Source organism: Natrix helvetica, assembly GCF_964273705.1.
Source record: "Natrix helvetica genome assembly, chromosome: 1".
In the NCBI taxonomy this organism is placed as follows: Eukaryota; Metazoa; Chordata; class Lepidosauria; order Squamata; family Natricidae; genus Natrix; species Natrix helvetica.
This window is the reverse complement of record NC_138548.1, coordinates 309,353,333-309,371,597: the sequence shown is the minus strand read 5'-3', so window position 1 is coordinate 309,371,597 and position 18,265 is coordinate 309,353,333. Positions and strand designations below refer to the sequence as shown.

At 38.3% G+C, this 18,265-nt stretch overlaps 1 protein-coding gene across 1 annotated transcript in view; it reads left to right on the top strand.

Moving 5' to 3' along the window:
• The window catches only part of ERC2 (ELKS/RAB6-interacting/CAST family member 2), a 548,821-nt gene extending 532,725 nt beyond the window's left edge, over positions 1-16,096 (top strand). The window contains exon 17 of the mRNA XM_081935890.1: positions 15,993-16,096. The gene's annotated coding sequence lies outside the window, so the exon portion shown is untranslated. The remainder of the gene's footprint in view (positions 1-15,992) is intronic.
• The last annotated feature ends 2,169 nt before the right edge of the window (positions 16,097-18,265 follow it).

Genomic DNA, 18,265 nt, shown 5'->3' with positions numbered 1-18,265 from the left:
CTACATTTGCAATGGTGGAGGTGTTTGAGGAAGGCAGCAGGGGAATGGGGGGATGGCAGAGGAGCTGCTTTCAAGCCACTGGAAAGGATATCCAATCCAACTTGTGTGTGTGTGTGTGTGTGTGTGTGTGTGTGTTTGTTTGTTTGTTTGAGAGTGAGTGAGAGAGAGAGAGGGAAGGGGGTAGGAGAGATAGTCCAATCCAACGTGCGTGTGTGTGTGTGTGTGTGTGTGTGTGTGTGTTTGAGAGAAGGGGAGGAAGGGAGAGAGAAACAAATGCTGTAGTTTTAAATTGGAAATAAGCATGCCTGGCTGTGGAATTCTGAGAGTTGAAGTCAACAAGTCTAAAAATATTTGAAACCCACCACTGTGTCAGTGCCTCACCAGCCATAAACCTCACTGCACATCACTGTTTGCTACTAAGGAGAAAAGCAAAGAAGGGTCAGGGCTGCTTTCATAATCAGGAAGGCTATAAGAGAGACTGTAGAGATTCTCAGCCATCAGGTCATGGTTGTCCCAAAGGTGGGACCCTCTAAAACAGCGGTGTCAAACTTGATTTCATTGAGGGTCACAACCGGGGTGTGTTGGGTGGACATGGCCAGGGTGGGTGTGGCTACCTTGATGTCACTAGTGTCAGGGGCCCAATCGCTCTGCCAGTGAAAATGGGCTCCCGAGCTCCATTTTTGGCTGCAACAGCCTCCTGCAACCCTCTGCCAGCGAAAATGGAGCTTGAGAAGGCTGCCTGTGGCCCTCCCAAGTTCCATTTTCCCTTGCAGAGGTACTGCAGGCTGGTGCTTTGCTGTTTCCAGGGTGGGCCCATGGGCCAGATCTAAGCATCCTGTGGGCCGGATCTGACCCCCAGGCCTTGAGTTTGACACCTCTCCTCTAAAAGGATGCAAATCACCAGCTGTCTGCAAGGAATATAAATACTTCCATTTCCCACTATCCCACCAGAGTTCAAGAAGCTTCTTGGATGAGAAGCGAAATGTCTTCAAAAGAAAAAAAACAAGAAAGTTGAGTTGTCTCCTGAAAAAGCACCTTTGGGACTATAAGAGAGATATAACTTATGCAATGCCGAATGACTGAATAATATTAATCATGCATGATGGCTATCCAAATTTATGCTACAACCACTGATGCAAAAGAAGTTGAAGTTGATGAGTTTTATTGTCAAGTTCAATCTGAAATTGGCAGAACATGCAAGCGAGATGTGCTGCTTGTGGGAGGGAGACTAAAATGCCAAAGTTGGAAATAGTAAAGAGGAAAATATTGAATTTGTACAGTCTAAGAAACAGAAACGAAATAGACGAATGATGTATCTGTTTCTACTAATTCTATTTTTTCTCATTGCTGACACATTCTTCAAACAACGGAAACATTGCCTATATACATGGACATTACTAGATGGCAAATACAGAAATCAGATAATCCTATATTAATGGTACCAGGTAGTGGAAGGGCTTACTCATAACAGCAAAGACATGACCAGGGAACAGACTAATTATGAGCTATATATTGATGTAGACTTTCACAACTGACATCAAAGAGGCAATGTTGAGCTTTTGCTCTAAATGGGCATTGACTATTTTTTTTCTGATGTTTCAGCAGCAGCTGTGGCTGACATCTTCAAAAATAGAGTCAGCTGCTTTGTATACATCTTGACAGCTCAGAAGCAACTACACTGGGCTCTTATATTTGAATCTGACAAGTTAATTTCTCATTGGTTTATGTAAGGAGTACAGGGGCTCGTGTGATTAGGATGTGGGGTAGGAAGTTAGCAAGCCCACGTTCGAGACCCAAGTGCTCCTGTCCTTTGCTCTAGCTTCTGCTAGGAACATGAAAAACTGGGTGTCCCCCAGGCAACGGTGATGTCAACGGTGATGACGCTTTCAACCCAGAAGCATCTCAGTGTTTCTGACATGTGTGCTATACTATTAGTTTATGTCATAGAAGAAAGCTGATTCCCAATTGGTTCCCCATTGAATTGATCTATCTTGAAGAAATTTACAGTTAAGTGGCATCTGACCCGAGTACCTCTGATTTAACCACTTGGGCTTCTGTAAATATGTGCTTTCTTCCTCCGTGGAAATCTTTGAGATTGAACTATGCGGAGTTCCCTTTTTAAGAGGTCCAGCTGGATGCAACACTTTTGCATTTATGTTTTTTCCCAATGATACTTTCCTTACTAATTACCTTAGTTTATTAAAAAATAACCTTTCTAAACTCGATAGTTGTGTTTGACTATTTTTACTACCAAGACTTTTGTTAAAAAGAACAACATGGGATCACTTATGCTCATGTTTCTATTATTTTATACCTTCAAACAACTTTTTCTAGTTACAAAGGTCTAAGTACCAAGTAATGGATTACCTAGTGCCTCTTGAAAGAGATAATCATCACCAACACAAGCCAATAATTTATATGCCATCTTTTGTTTGGCAAAAGTATTCAAATAGATGTCTCCATCACTATCACTTCATGGTTGGTTTTTGTTTTTTTGAGGCCTTCATCATCTACCACTTCTGATGACGGTGGGGTTTAGGAGACTCTTTTTGAGATATATCTTCTGTTAGGTTCCTCCTTTATCTTAAACCAGAGGCTTTCAACACTTGTATTAACATCAGTCCAACAGACTCTGCATAGATAAGTACATTCCTGCCTCTTTTTTGTTGCATGTTTCTAGAAAGCAAGGTGTACTAGAATGTCAAGGCTTGATTGGTGACAATTATCCCACTGTGTGGGATAATCCTATAATATCATTTTTGCATGACCTGATCATATGAAATACGTCACATGAAGTCTGTGACTCACAGTGATTTCTATTCTACTTCCAAGACCCCTAGAAACATGCAAATGATTCCCATTCAGTATATAATTGTAGTGTTTGCAGAATTACATCATGACATACATTACTTAAAATCATTGTGGTTGTTTGTAGATATGTGAACATATTATTTTCACGACGCCTTTTCTGTAATTTATTTTTTTGAAGAAGACTATGAAAAACTAGTCAATCTGTGTTCCAGCAGAGTTCTAGACTACACAAACTAGATCTCTTTGTGTTTCAATAAAAAGCAATCTAAAATAATCCATCAATTTATTTGCCAGTTGTTTCTGGGTGTCTTAACCTCTGCACTACCTTGAGTCGCTTTGTGTAAAGCTGAGCAGACAATGAGTTTGGCAAAATCTCAGTAGAAGTGCATTGGGCTCTTCTTCTCCAGCAATGTTCATTGGCATATTTTCTAATGCATATCTGTACAAAGCCCTGGGAAATCATATGGTTTGAAGCATTGTCTTCAAGTTTCAGCCAATTATTTTCTGGCAGAACCGCAAAATTTGGGTGTAGCTTTCATTGCATAATGGCAACGTTAAATGGTAATTCTCAGTCCTGTAAGTTTATGTGCTTTTGGCCATTAGATCAAAAGTTCTTTGAAACTTATGTTTGAAAGTCTCATTTTATTTTTCCCTTGTATTTCTTTGTGTTCAATCAACCATATTAGTCACCATTGCATAAGACTTGCATAACTTCAATTTATAAGGAGAAATTATACTTCCAATACATTACAAATTGTCTCCATTCATGTTCTGGGTATGTTCTTTCCAACTTCCAAAAATATTGTGCAAACTCATTAATTAATGTGATGGGTAAGCAAATGGGGACACCATAGATATCTGCTAGAAAAATTCATACAGAGTTCCTAAGACTGTTTGCAAGAAAATAATTCATTATATCAGGGTAGATAGAATGGTTGCAATCATAAAGTTTACCTAAAATAATTGGATAACTTGCTTACAGATTAAAAACATGTGTCAGCTGTAGCCCTTTATATTTGAAGCTTTAGGATTAATTGCTGTCAGCATAGAGTAGACCAAACAAAAATAATTTGCCTCAGTTCACAGTAAAGACAAATCTAATAAGAATGAGGATAACTCTGTTTTGTGTTTTGTAAGTCAAGAAGTTAATTATACAGAATCCCAAAATTGAGGCAGAATACTATATAAGGCAAAAAGCGATGAATCTGTACAAAATTATAAGTAATACTTTTGAAGACAAAATCCTCTGGATTCTGTAAGGTTAGTCTATCTCACTTCAACTGTCCTCCTTCGAGGGCCAATTTAAAAAAGACTAAAGAAAGGTATATATATAAAATTCTGTTTGTGATAGACCAACTTCTGCATATAATGTATATTTTTTACTTACTTGCATACGTGGGTTGCAGAGAAATAGGAATTGCACTTTTGCAATATATATGTCCAGCTAAGGGACGCAGTGGCTCAGTGTCTAAGACACTGAGCTTGCCGATCAGAAAGGTTGGCAGGTCAGCGGTTTGAATCCCTAGTGCCATGTAATGGAGTGAGCTCCCATTACTTGTCCCAGCTTCTGCGAACCTAGCACTTCTTGTTCCAGGTTCTGTCAACATAGCAGTTCAAAAGCAAGTAGAAAAATTGGGGCCACCTTGGTGGGAAGGTAACAGCGTTCCATGCACTTTTGGTATTTAGTCATGCCGGCCACATAACCACGGAGATGTCTTTGGATGGTGCTGGATCTTTGGCTTTAAAACGGAGATGAGCACTGCCCCTTGGAGTCATGAACGACCAGCACATATGTGTGAACATTTACCTTTACCTTAATATATACACTTCAGTAGGACTTGCTTTTGTGTTGTCATGTGAAATTGGATTGTTAAAAAGTTATCTTTTTATTGCATGGGTCTAACTCATGGTCTAATTTCATGTAGCCTTTAGCTCAGTTTCAAAACCTTTCCTGAAGTCTGTTACTAGGAAAGGAAAAAACAAAACATTTTTGGAAAATAATGGATCTCCCATATACTGTTGGTGCTAGTCTCAGCCATAGTTTGCTTTAGTTTCACTTACTGTATAGCTATTCCTCCAACAGAATACTCTTGAGGAACCTTACAGAAGAGAAAAGACAGCTCAGTCTTACTGATATGCTACAAAATGCATGCAAAGTGTAGTTGGCTTATGCAACTGATGTTGATACTTGATCACTTGGCTGTATGAAATTCAAAAAGATGATTAGATTCCAAGGATATTCCATGATGTACACCTTCAGATTAAATTTCAGAGGCACTGAATCAATAATGAAAAGGTTTTAAATGTTTCCTGAGTCAGTTTTTGTGGGATTGCAATTTTCCTTACACATGTTTATCAGTGTGTGTGTGTATGAATGAATGAAATTACAGCATAGGTTCTCTAATAGTAACATGAATAACTGGCTAATGAAGTTTTAGCACCTCTGCCCAACCTACCTATCAATGGGTGGGTAGGAGGACAGCAGTGTTGCTGTTTGTGTCTCATCCTTCTGTTACGGTTTGTTTAAGTAAGGTTTCCTGGAAAGGGGGGGAAAGACTGTGATATCATGTGTCATATCTTGTGTCCAGTTTGTCTGTGGTTCTTCAGCTCTTCTTACCCACTTTTGTTCCCTTACTCTCCACAATAAGCAAAATAATATAATCCTCATTTCTACTTCTTGTCCCTGTTTGTTTGGAGTTGAATGATATGTCTTCTTCATTGTATGAATAAATCTGGATCTATCTGTCTCTGTCCCAAAACAAACAGGGACAATTAACAATTAACAGTTAACCTTAATAGTTTCTTCTTCTAGACTGCAGCGGTGTCAAACTGGTGATTTATGGGCCAAATGCGTCACAGCTCCATGAAGGAGGAAAATGTCATGATAAATCACATGATGGCAACATGGTCCCACGAGTTTGACACCTGTGTTCTAGAGATATGTGGCACAAACTACAAATAGGACATGTCCCCGAAATTCGAGACAATGCCTATCTCCTTCTGCCAACTCCTCTACTTTCTTCTGACTTGTCCAGTGAAGATGCTCATCTGTGAAACATGTTGTGTCTTTTATCCACCCGTTTCACTGCATATTGCCTCTGATTTTCAGTTTCACACTATCTACCTTTGATTCCCTTCAGATGTATGCTAACGCTTAGCTGTCTCTGAGATTGGGATCGAGAGAAACTGTTGGTAATCTGAGTGAAAGGATCTTAAAAGGCCAATATAGTTGGTCCATGTCGTTGGTTTCTGAGGTCTTTGTTAAAGGAATTCAGGTACACACACTCTCACATTCACACACAGTCACACTCATACACACACATTACAAGATCAGAACTACAGTCCCTGCCCTGATCATTGTAGGTCAACAAACTTGGATGGTTTCTTAGTTTAAGTTGAAACATGTCTATAAGGGAAGTTTACAGGTCTTACAGCCTAGCTCATGGATTAATCTTTTATATAGAGATCGCAATGTCTGCAAAATCAAGCAGAAACAAGTTAAGAGGGAATAATGGTTATAGTTTATTTTTTTACTGTTTCTTAGAACATCTTTTCCAAATGCTTTGTACTTGAAGATAGTGAAACAAAGTTCAACATTTGACAAAACAGAACTGAAAACCCACTGAGCTTCAGACTAATTAATAACAAATTCCCAGCACAATCTGACTTTATTTTATGAGCAAAGAAATAATTAACGTTACATGCTGAATCCACAGACCATAAACAGAGCAGCATGCCATGCAAGAATTTCATATCAGAGGAGCTGTAGATGATTCCTTTAACTTTCTTTTGAGGATAAATCCCTTTTTGGTTTTGAAAGAACGCATTACATCTTTAATTTCCAGCTTACAAAACCTCACACATAGAGCAGAAAAAGAATTTGCACAGGAATCCAAATATGGAGATATTGAAAAATACTAGATTAGATGAACTGCGACAGAATAGCAGCAGGAGTTCAACTTTAAAAACAGCAGGATCTTGTTCTTTGCAGACATGAGTGACATATTGCAAGCAAAATGGGGGATGAGGTAGGATGTTTAGCTGATAAATGCATGCTTTATATTCCAAAAGGATTTGATTTTAAAACTCTGTGAATGTATTGGATTAATCCTACAGGCTTATATTTTGAAAGATTCATTCTTCCTAATTTGGAATGAATGAAGAATAATGTAATCTTAAAGAAGAAATATTAAGCTGGGGTGGGCAGTTACTTTTCCCAAGGGACCGTATGAGAAACTGGAACTGCTATTGAGGGCTAAACCAATAGGCTGCGAAGGTGCATAGGCATGTATATAAATTGGGGAAAAAGTCACCTTCAAAATAGAAACAATCCATGTGGCTGGACAGGGACAGCCAAAGGACCCAGGGGCTGTAAAATGTCCAGGTCTGACATAGTATAAGTGTCAGGGTTCCAAATAGCATCCAAAGTCCAAGGCAAAGTATTGCTCAAAGTTCCAATTGATTAAGAGAGCCATGTTGGCACATCTGGGAAAACCCGAATCTGAAAGCTTCCCGGTTTTCCCCACCCAGTTGAAAATTCAAGATCTTGCCCCCACACCCACAAGTCCATCACATGGTCCAATCTCCCACTTCCATGCTAGCAGTTCCACCCACCCAGTTCCAGTCAGGTGCAGAGGTGCAGAGACAAAGGATGAACTTGGCTTTCTAGAAATAATTTTGTTGTGGCTACGTAGTATATGACTCCTTACAATCCCCCCTCCCATTTTCCCACAATAGAAAATGCATAGCAGAATAATAGAAAGTGTGGCAGGCCAAAGACCCAAAAGAAAAGATGGCTGCAGGCCTGACAATAAATTTCAGAGGACAAGCAGCAGAAAGTTTAAGCTGGTGCTGTTAAGACTTGTGTGTCCTGTTCTAGATCAGAAATCTCCTAGTGTTATACTCTCCAGCTTTTCCTAACCAACACATCCAACAAGAATTGTTGGCTGGGAATTCTGGGAATGAAAAGTACAAAACAAATAATTATGTTTTAATGTGCTTTCTGGTTCATGAAAAAGGGAATGTTTTGTTTGCATTGGGATAAAGAAAGGCGTAATTTATCAAGTAACTTTAATCCAGAGAGGAATAACTATATTTGGTTCTCGTCCTGTTCTTTCAGTCATTATTCCATTTAGTCTTATGTGGTTAAGACATTTTAGTACCTGTATTATATTTGAATTTGTTTTTCCTTGCTCTTACCATTTGTAGGCATGACCTTTATAATCTGTGATATAGATATCTCTTTTATGTCTCATTTAATTTTGATTTCATTTACTATATAGAATACAAGGTAGTGCGGTGGTTCAGCAGTTAAGATGCTGGGCTTGTTAGCTGGCAAGCTGGCAGCCAAGATTCGAGACCTGAGCAGTACATGAAGGGGTAAGCTCCCGTCCTTGCCCAGCTCCTGCCAATCTAACAATTCGAAAACATGCAAATGTGAGTAGATAAATAGGTACCACTTCAGTATAAAAGTAACAGTGCTCCATGACATCACGCTGGTCACATGACTGTGGAAATGTCTTTGAACAATGTTGGCTTAATGTCTTGAAATGGAAATGAGCACACACACAGCCCTATAGTCAGCAATGCCTAGCAGAGTAAACTCCACAGGGACTCCTTTACCTCTTTTACATTGAATACCGCATGTTGAAAAGGCATGGATATAATTTCAGATGTTGCTGAATTACATTTCCTGGCATGTCTCCCTATTGGACTTCCTGAATGAGGCTACTGAGAATTGTAGTTCAGAAACATTTGGTGGGCCACAGGTTGAACACACCTGTATTACAACATTGTTCTTCTCTTTGAGGTGACTTTTAAACAAATCATTTTTTCCTTGTTTTTTCCCCCTTGAACCTCCCAGGAAGGATTTATTCAGTTTTCATATCATAAAAGGTTGCCAATATAAATAATTTTCTGTAGATTGAAAATTAAAATGAATAGGTTACAATCTGATAAAGTAACTGGTGACTGTGATTCACACCTAATCACACATTTAAGTTACTCTAATGCACTGTTCATGAGGCTGGCGCAGAAAATAACTCAGAAACAATAGTTGGTCAAAAATACAACAGGCCTGATGCTAATGAACATAACATATTTTAGCAGCAAAATATCAGATCTTTGCATCGATTTGCCCAAAGATTTCCAAGTTCAAATGGAAGTATGGCTTTATGGAAGTAAAACCATGGAATGGAAGTATGATCCAAAGTAATGGAACATGGAGCAATACAGAAGCTGAGCTCTGTATTGCTCAGCTTTCACATGACTTTGGAACTGTCTTTGAAAAGTTAAAAGAAGAAATGCTTGGAGTTCTGAGCACATGAAAGGTAAAAGGGTCAGGAACCTATAGGCAGATTCTGAAAACAATTTCAGTGGACTTTTTGTAGAGGAACCCAGAGATGATCTTGGAGAAGATATGTGGGGATTGATAATAAAACATGAAGTCAACCTGGCAAAACACACAATTGATTTTGACCAAAAGGCTGAGAAGTGATAGATACGTTCTTTTTGTAAAAACAAGAAAGGGTGAGAAAGAAATTCAACATTGTCCCACTTGGATTTTCTTTGGTATATGAGGAGAGAAGGGGAAATCCTTTAGACTTTCAAGATTGATGTCAGCCTTTTTGAGGGTCCTGCTAAAAGAAAATAACGATGCAATGGAGTTGAACTTGGTCTGGTTTACCTATTAACGTAGACTTGCCCAATTTTTGTTTCAATTCCATGAAGTATAATGAGGTTTGCACCTCAAGAACTGTATATAAGAATATGTACACATGGAGAGCGTATAAGAAACAAAGCATTTTATTGAGAATAATTCCTTGCAAATGTACATAAAGAATTAAACTAAAGAAACATAACAACATTTTTAAATATAGGTGTTTTTCTGAACTGATTTTAAATACAACTGCACCAGGATGTATAATGAAATGAATCAAATTGATTAGAAAAGAGAAAAAAATATTCATTCATCCATATAAATGAAGTATACTATATACATTATCCAAAGAACTGAAACAATAACTTATGATACTAATTCTACTGATCCAAACAGGATTTTCTCTAGCTATATAATGTATTTCCTTTTTGGTATAACTTATACTACAGTAAAACATATTATGATTGAGATGCCACATGATATGAACTATGCAGGTTTTATTTTAAAAATGAAAATTAAAGATACTGAGAAAATTAAATGTCCTGAGATAATCCAGAATCTTTTTTCTCTCATGTATAGTTTTTGTGACATATTGTTATATATTGTATTATATAGCCTCATATTGTAAGATTTGGGAGGTAATGATGTTTTATGTAAAGCATTTGTTTCTTACTTTTTTGGGTTTACTGAGTCAGAAAACATTCTATCAGTGATGTGCGGTGAGGTTTATAGCTGGTGAGGCAGCAATATGTTTAGACTTGTGGACTTCAACTCCCAGAATTCCAGTCAGGCATGCTCAGTTGCGACCTGCCGCCCTCCGCCCTGGGATTCGGCCACGGCACCGCCTGCCAGAGCTGTGCGGAATCCAGGGCGCGCTTGTCTGGCAAGGGCAGTGCAGTTGGGGAGCGGACGGAGCGGAGGAAGCCTCTCCCCCCCACTTCCCGCACCTGAAAGAACAAAGGGAACCTCTGCCGCCTCCCGGGCAACCTGGCCGGCCTCTCTCGCGGTGGCTCTCTGGTGCTGAGCTTGGGAGTCCCTGGAGAAACTGGCGGGGGCTGCAAGCACCGCAGGCTGGACTGGAGCCTCGAGTCTAGGGCAGCGAGTCATTTGATAGGAAACTTGCCTCTTGGAAGGAATGACTCGGCTTGGCTCCCCCTTTGTCTCTCCTGCCTCTTCGCTTCTCCGTTCAGTCGTTGGGCGGCAGATCGAAAGCGGGAGCGAAGCTGGGTCATTCCTCCCAAAAGGCAAGTTTCCCATCAAATGACTCGCTGCCCTGATGATGACAGGTTAGGCTGTGCCTCACTTGCCTCACCTGACTGCACGTCACTGCATTCTATGTACAGTTAAGGAAGATTTGTGATTTTTTGAAAGTGAACTAATTCTAACAGTAAGAAGGAGGAGGAAGGCCTAAAGAAAGATTCAGTAGCTTTCACTGCATTAAGCAGTAACTGTAATTTATTTGGTTCTGGTAAAAATACTGAAGAAAATGGAAAAAGAAAATATATGTGTTAAATTCCCCGTCTCAATTTACACATTGACCATACTTAGATCAAATGTTCAAACTGAGTCATCCTATAACCTAGGCAATTTATTTAACCCTATACTCCAGCAGGCAATAGCTGAGGATCATTTTGACTCATCAAGAATTGGACATATTTTTTTAGATGTCATAAGAAGGTGGGAAAACTTCTTGTTCGGGTTTATGGTTTTTTTTTTGGGGGGGGGAACCATGGCATGATCGGAATCAGAATTTGGGGCATTACACCATCCCATTGTACCCATTTCTCCCCACTTCCCCACATGACTATGGAGATGGAAGGCAGAAATCTTAGAGAAGCCCCAATTTTTAAGGGCAGGTTTGGAAATTTCTGTCTTTGAGAAGAAAAGGGACAACTAAGTCTGAGCGATTTGCATGAAATGGGTAATGAACTCAAAGCTGTGGTAGTTTGCAAAATATAATCAGGCTGCATTTCTCCCAGGTCAGGGAAGTTTTTATCAACATCCCCACTCCCCCAGAGTCAGTCAGACAGAATTAATACTTCAAATCTGCCGGGCAGCTGCAGAGAATGTTATTTAAGGAAGAAAATTCCTTAATAAAGTCCTGTGGGTTGGGCAGTGACTCGAAATGTTGCTGAGTTCTCCATTCTAAGCCGTTCCTTCCTTCTTTCTGCTCACCTGACCAGAATGGAAAATGTGTAGCTCACATTTTGCTTCCTAGCACACCCATACAAACCCACCAACAGAACATCCTGGCAAAACAGAAAGGCACACACACACGAGATACTGCCTTGTTATACAAAAGAAAATACAAACATTACCTGTAGCTGTGACTAGCAAAGAGACTGCAAAGCATTCTAAAAACCAATTTCTTTATGCTTTATCTACCTTATTGTGGCTGAACTAGAAAAGCAAGAAGGCCTTAGGTTGTCCATGCTATCTTTTAAGCCTATTCTAAAAAACTAAGTGCTAAAGTTTGGAAATGGGTCCTGATGGCAGCACTGTCAATAGTGATTACTTTCTGGAATTCCCAAAGAATGTAGATATAGAACATGCTGGTAATATTTGCAAAAAGGGAGAGGAGCATTATAGAGATGGACACAAGATTAAAGCTGATCTGAACTATATTGAATAGGAAAAATGTCTTATCAGAAACCATGTGTGTATAAATATTACTTTAGTTGTGCATGAAATCCAAGGATATTATTCACCTAAAAGCCAACAGATATATAATTGTTCTTTTGTTCTGCATGCATTTGCTCTGAGTGTGGATTATTTGCTGAAGACTGAAGATTATTTGCACTCTTTAATCAAAGTCTGCAGTGGATGGAGCCTATTTTAAATGCTCATCTTAAGAGTGTTCTGAGCAGAATTTAAATTATCAAAATGCTGTCATGCCACAAACTTTTTAACAGAATAACAGAATAATAACAGAAAAAGAGAATAACAGAATTGGAAGGAACCTTGGACAACTTCTAGTCCAACCCTTGTTCTCATATTGTGTAGAAACTAAACATTTTAGATAATGGAACTTTGAGGACCCTGACACATCTTATAGCTCTCTTGTTGGGAGACACCCCTTTTCTGGTGCAGCTTGTATGTTAATTAACTAAATGAATTAATTGTCACATGAACTTAGGCAAAGTAAATAACTATGGTAATGGCTTCATTATGCTTACATTAATAGCAATTGTTTACTACATTTTCTATGATAGCATTTATTATAAGCATTACAGTATGTATATGTATATATATATAAAATTATTATTATGTATATTATTTCATACCGTTTCCCCAAAAATAAGACTTCTGGGGATAATAAGCCCAATTGGGTTTTTGAGCACATGCACTAAAATAAGCCCTCCCTGAAAATATTGCAACACAGCAGTAGCCATGAGGTGGCCGTACTCACTGCCTCCTGCACCTCAAAAATAATAAGATCTCCTGGAAATTAAGGCCAAGTGCTTATTTCAGGGGTCAAAAGAAAATAAGACCCTGTCTTATTTTTGGGAAAACACGGTAATATTTGTTATCTTTTATATATTATGCATTTTATTAATTTTGCAAATGAGAAGCAGTGTATGAATATATAGATGGGATGGATTAATTGTTCTCTCATTCAGGTGGTCATAGATCAGTAGCAATAATATTCCTAAATGGTAGTATTTCTCACAATTATAACATATAAAGGTTCTACAGTATTTTATCAATGAATGAAAAGATAATTATCTCTGGATTTATTTTATATTAAATTACATGTCAATGATCCCTTGACTTGACAGCTTTAATTGAATTAACATTTAGTTCTTCTATTCCTGGATTTTAAGCTTTGCTCTCTCAGTTTGTAATATGAAATCTCCCAAAGCTGCTGAACAAATTGAGCTAGATCCTGCAGAATCAAAATTTATATGTTCCACACTTCATTTTCATGGTATAATTATGGTATTTTAAACATGTGAAAATGAAAGGTTATTATTCGATGTAGATGTTCTAAAAAAAAAACTAAAAATAAGCCTGCATTTCTTTGGAATTTTACACAATATGTTTAGTGAGAGCTATCCTTGACCTTGGACACTGAATGATTATACCAAATAATATAGTGCTGTTACAGTTTTTGAAATCACAGTGATACCTTTATGTGCAGTGTAGTAAAGGCTTAATTTAGATTTAGTGTGCTGTGTAGCTAATCAGTGATGGGAACTTAACTGACAGCAATTTAACATGATTGGGGAAGGTAATTGCATAATTAGCTATAGTGTTTATAAATGCAGAAGGATATTTTTATTGGGAGGAAAAAAACTAATTGCTTTCATACTAGCTTTCATAAGTAGAAAGCTAAATAAATAGGTTTGTTGTCACAGGTTAAGAGGATATGCTCCACTTCTTTAAGAAATATATTTGGTTAGTGGTTTTGATTTTCTATTTTGTTTTAAAACCATATAAAGTAGACTGCTGTGTAAATATAGCCAGTGTATCAAATAGTGGTTTTGAAACCTAAGCAGATTTCAACAGATATGGCCTTTAGATGATCCAGAAGATATTTGGATGAATTTTGGATTATAGATTGAATAATGATATTTTAAGGGCTCCTCCATGTAATATAGCTTTGTCCCAAGCCACCATTTCCATGGTTCTTTTGCTTCCTATATTTCATAGTTTTCTCCGTATTGTTATATGGAATTGTGATTAGCCAAAAAAGTTAGTTGCTGATTTCAGTATATAAATCACCAGACCATTCAGTTACTGAGCCCTTTTAGGCATCATTTTAGTCTCCCAGCAAAATGCCCCATCTACTGGCCAATTTGATTATGTCAAAGTTACCCCATTTCTAAGTATTGCAGGTATTTTCAGTCCTTCTTGCCATATTAATATCACAAGAAAAGCTTCTCGCCCCCACCTTTTGAAATGCATAGTGTTGTTGACACTTTTCTCTTATTGGAAACTTCAGTAATTCTTTTTCCAGCTCAGGGACTGTTTTGTGGGAGAGATTTCTCAACTCAAGGAACTCCCATACAACATATAATTTGGCCAAACAAATGTAATAGTTTTAAGAATGGTTTCCCAGGGATGTTTTCTAGCTGGTTTGGTCTAGTTTTTACAAACCAGTTGTTAGATTTCCTTTGGAAGAGCAGGGAGTCTCTCTTTCTCCCTCTCCCTCTCCCTCTCCCTCCCTCCCTCCCTCCCTCCCTCTCTCTCTCTCTCTCTCTCTCTCTCTCTCTCTCTCTCTCTCTCTCACACACACACACACACACACACACATACAGGGGGGGAGAGATGCACACACAGAAACACACACAAAGACATGCACATCAGGGGTGGTATTCAGTGGGTTCTGGCCAGTTCTGGAGAACCGATAGCAGAAATTTTGAGTAGTTTGGAGAACCAGTAAATACCACCTCTGGCTGTCTCCTTCCCCATCTATTCTCTGCCTCCCGAGTCCCAGTTGATTGGGAGGAAATGATGATTTTACAGTATTCTTCCCCTGGAGTGGGGAGGGAATGGAGATTTTACAGTATCCTTTCCCTGCTACGCCCACCAAGCCACGCCCACAGAACTGGTAGTAAAAAAAATTGAATCCCATCACTGATGCACACATGTGTATACATGTGCAGTCATCATAGACAAGTGTTTTCCTATATACCGGTATTAAGATCAGTAAAACAACTGGTTTTCTTTCTTAAGTCTTAAAAGCACAAAGTATATCTCCTTGTAGTATCAACAATGGCCACTTAAGCCAGCTTCTCATAATCACTCTGATACAGTATGTCACACAGAGGAACCCTGGAGCCAAATATCCAAAGAAGCTCCAAGTCTCAGATATGACTAAATTGCAGTTTTTCCCACTCATGATGGTGTTTCTGCTGCTAAGAGCACTCTGGGAATTGTAGTCTTAGGGGCACCTGAACTTGGAAATGACTTGTTTCCTCCTGGAAAACTGATTTATTCCTTTTTCCTCAAAACTTTTCTATGATGTAATTCCTTCAAGAGTCGTTTTTCCCCCCCTTGAGAAAGAACAGGTAAATATGCTTTTGTGAATGTGTGCAAAAGAGCCTTGGGATACGGAATATATTTCTCCTCAGGCAGAGTAAAGAAATCCCTTGGAAATAAAGACTTAAAGTGTGGAAGTGTAGACTCATGAAAACTTTATCGAAAAAGTTTTGGATAGACTGATTTTTTCCCCTCAATATCTTATTTGCTATCTGGTCAGAAAGCATATGCAGTACCCTTAAAATCATTTGCCAACCAATGAAACAATGAATGCAGGAAATCCTAGCTCATGGGTGTCAAACTCGATCGTGTGATGTGATGCATTGTGATGTATCACAACATTTTTTGCCCTTGCGGAGCCAGGGTGCGCATAGCCTGTGCATGATACATCCAGCTCACAAGCCGCCAGTTTGACATCCCTGCCCAGGTTTACATTCAGACCTGTGTATTCTATACTGTTTCTGTTTTTATGCATCTGTTTTGCTTAGTTTCATGCACCGGCAAAATGTTACATGTCAGCTTTGTTTTTCTTGACTAGATGATCCAGTCACTGTTGGAGGCACATGGCCACGGCAAAATCACATGCAGTACATTGATCACCAGTCCAACCTTTGCCTAGAATGTGATCCCCAGTTCCTTCAAGAGATCCAACTTTATCTGTCTTAAAGAAGAGGAGGAAGGAGTCATCTGAAATAACCAAGCATCAGAGCTTTAACACCAGAGCAGGTTCAATCCAAATTTATAAATATCCTACATAATGATTTTTATTTGCAGGTGATCCTTTTAATCGTATACATTCATTTCCCAGGAAGTCCCCAAATTTTGATTGCAACTGGGAAGTTATATGGAGATTTTCAGTCATAAGAGCTGAGATGGGGAAGTGGTTAGAGTGCAGTACTGCAGGCTACTTCAGCTGACTGCTAGCTGCAGTTCAGCAGATCGAATCTCACCAGGCTGAAGGTTGACTCAGCCTTTCATCCTTCCGAGGTGGGTAAAATGAGGACCCAGATTGTTGGGCGCAATAGGCTGACGGTGTAAACCACTTAGAGAGGGCTGTAAAAGCACTATGAAGCAGGTATATAAGCCTAAGTGCTATTGCTAAAGCTATCCAGGTCAAGATGCTTTTTCAAGAGGCAACTAGACTTTTTGGGTTTTTTTCTTTGAAGACATTGCGCTTCTCATCCAAAGCTGAAGAAGCTTCTTGGATGAGAAGTGAAACATTTTCAAAGAAAAAAAGCAGAAAGTCCAGTTGCCTCTTGAAAAAGCATCTTTGGAACAACTGGAAAGTTAGATTTCTCTCAAGCTTCTAGAAGCATATGAAATGTAGTTTCCTTGTACGTTTTGTCTTTCACCACATGGAAGAGAGATTTGATACGGACAAGGCATTCGGGGTTTTTTTGAGTACTTTTTTCTCTTAGCAGAAGGTGAACCCCTGACCCTGGCAGCCAGAGGCAAAAGTGCTGCCTACTGAGCCACTGATACCATCCCATCAGCAAGTTGAAAGACCAGCTGTAGACTTCAGAGAGATAATTGTTTAATGTGTAAAAAATTGTTGTGCAAATGCAGCTCACACAGATGGCATGACAAATGGTTGTGTTGAATATATATATATATATATATATATATATATATATATATATATATATATATATATATATATATATATATATATATATATATATATATATATATATATATATATATATATATATATTGTATTTGTGCTGATAAATAAAGGGAGACTAGTATAGATCTATTTCAAGCTATTTAGCTCTCATCAGCTAGCCATACCCTTGATGTATTAGCCACTAAGCTACAGGCTATCCTCCTTTATCACAATACATACATACATACATACATACATACATACATACATACACACACACACACACACACACACAATACACACACATACATACACATACAGTATACACACACACATACATACGTGTGTGTGTGTGTGTGTGTGTGTGTGGTTATGCATGCACCTATGTATTCTACTTTCTAATAAACCTAATAAGAATTCTCCCATTCATTGAGATTAAAATTTCAAAGATTTGAAATGAGTGTCAGACCTAAAATGGCCCTTTTTATGAAACTGAATTTATTAATATTTATCAATATAACTTTTTGGGATTATCCAATGAGAGTTGCAATACATGAATGGAAATCACAGGTGGTTGCAAACAAGAATAAAAAAGTTACACTCATGATTTCTCAAGAACAAACACAATGAATTTTGGACAAGGAAATGAACGTTTTGATAATGCTGAGGTGTTTTTGCTTTAGTGACTCAGGGTCAATGCGCTGTACATGGTTATTTGAATATAAGTGTAACGATCTCATTGTGTTTTAATTCTGAGTAAACACAGGTAGGATTGCACTGTAAATCTTGATAAAAGTGTCCTGCAGTTCTTTCTATTTTTATGTCAATGTAGATAATCTTCAAAATTTCTGGATAATCTTTTTAGCTGTAATCATTTAGGTAGCTTCCTATTCAGTAGCCGCAGGAACTCATATACTGGATCTGGATCCAATTCAGCTTTAGCCATATAATGAAATCAAGGAAATAGCCACAACTGGCAAATTCCACTGCTTTCAATTGGACTAAACAGATTCAGAGACACCCCCTCCCTTTAATATTTTTAAATGAAAGCTAATTTAATGTATTTTCAGTGCTGAAATTGTTGACAAATTAATAATCATATAGTTTTTGTATAGATAATATGATTATGGCTGCTTGACAGTGTTATATGCTTTGCTGACATGTTTACATATAACAAAACAGTGACCAACTGTAGCTCTTTATTA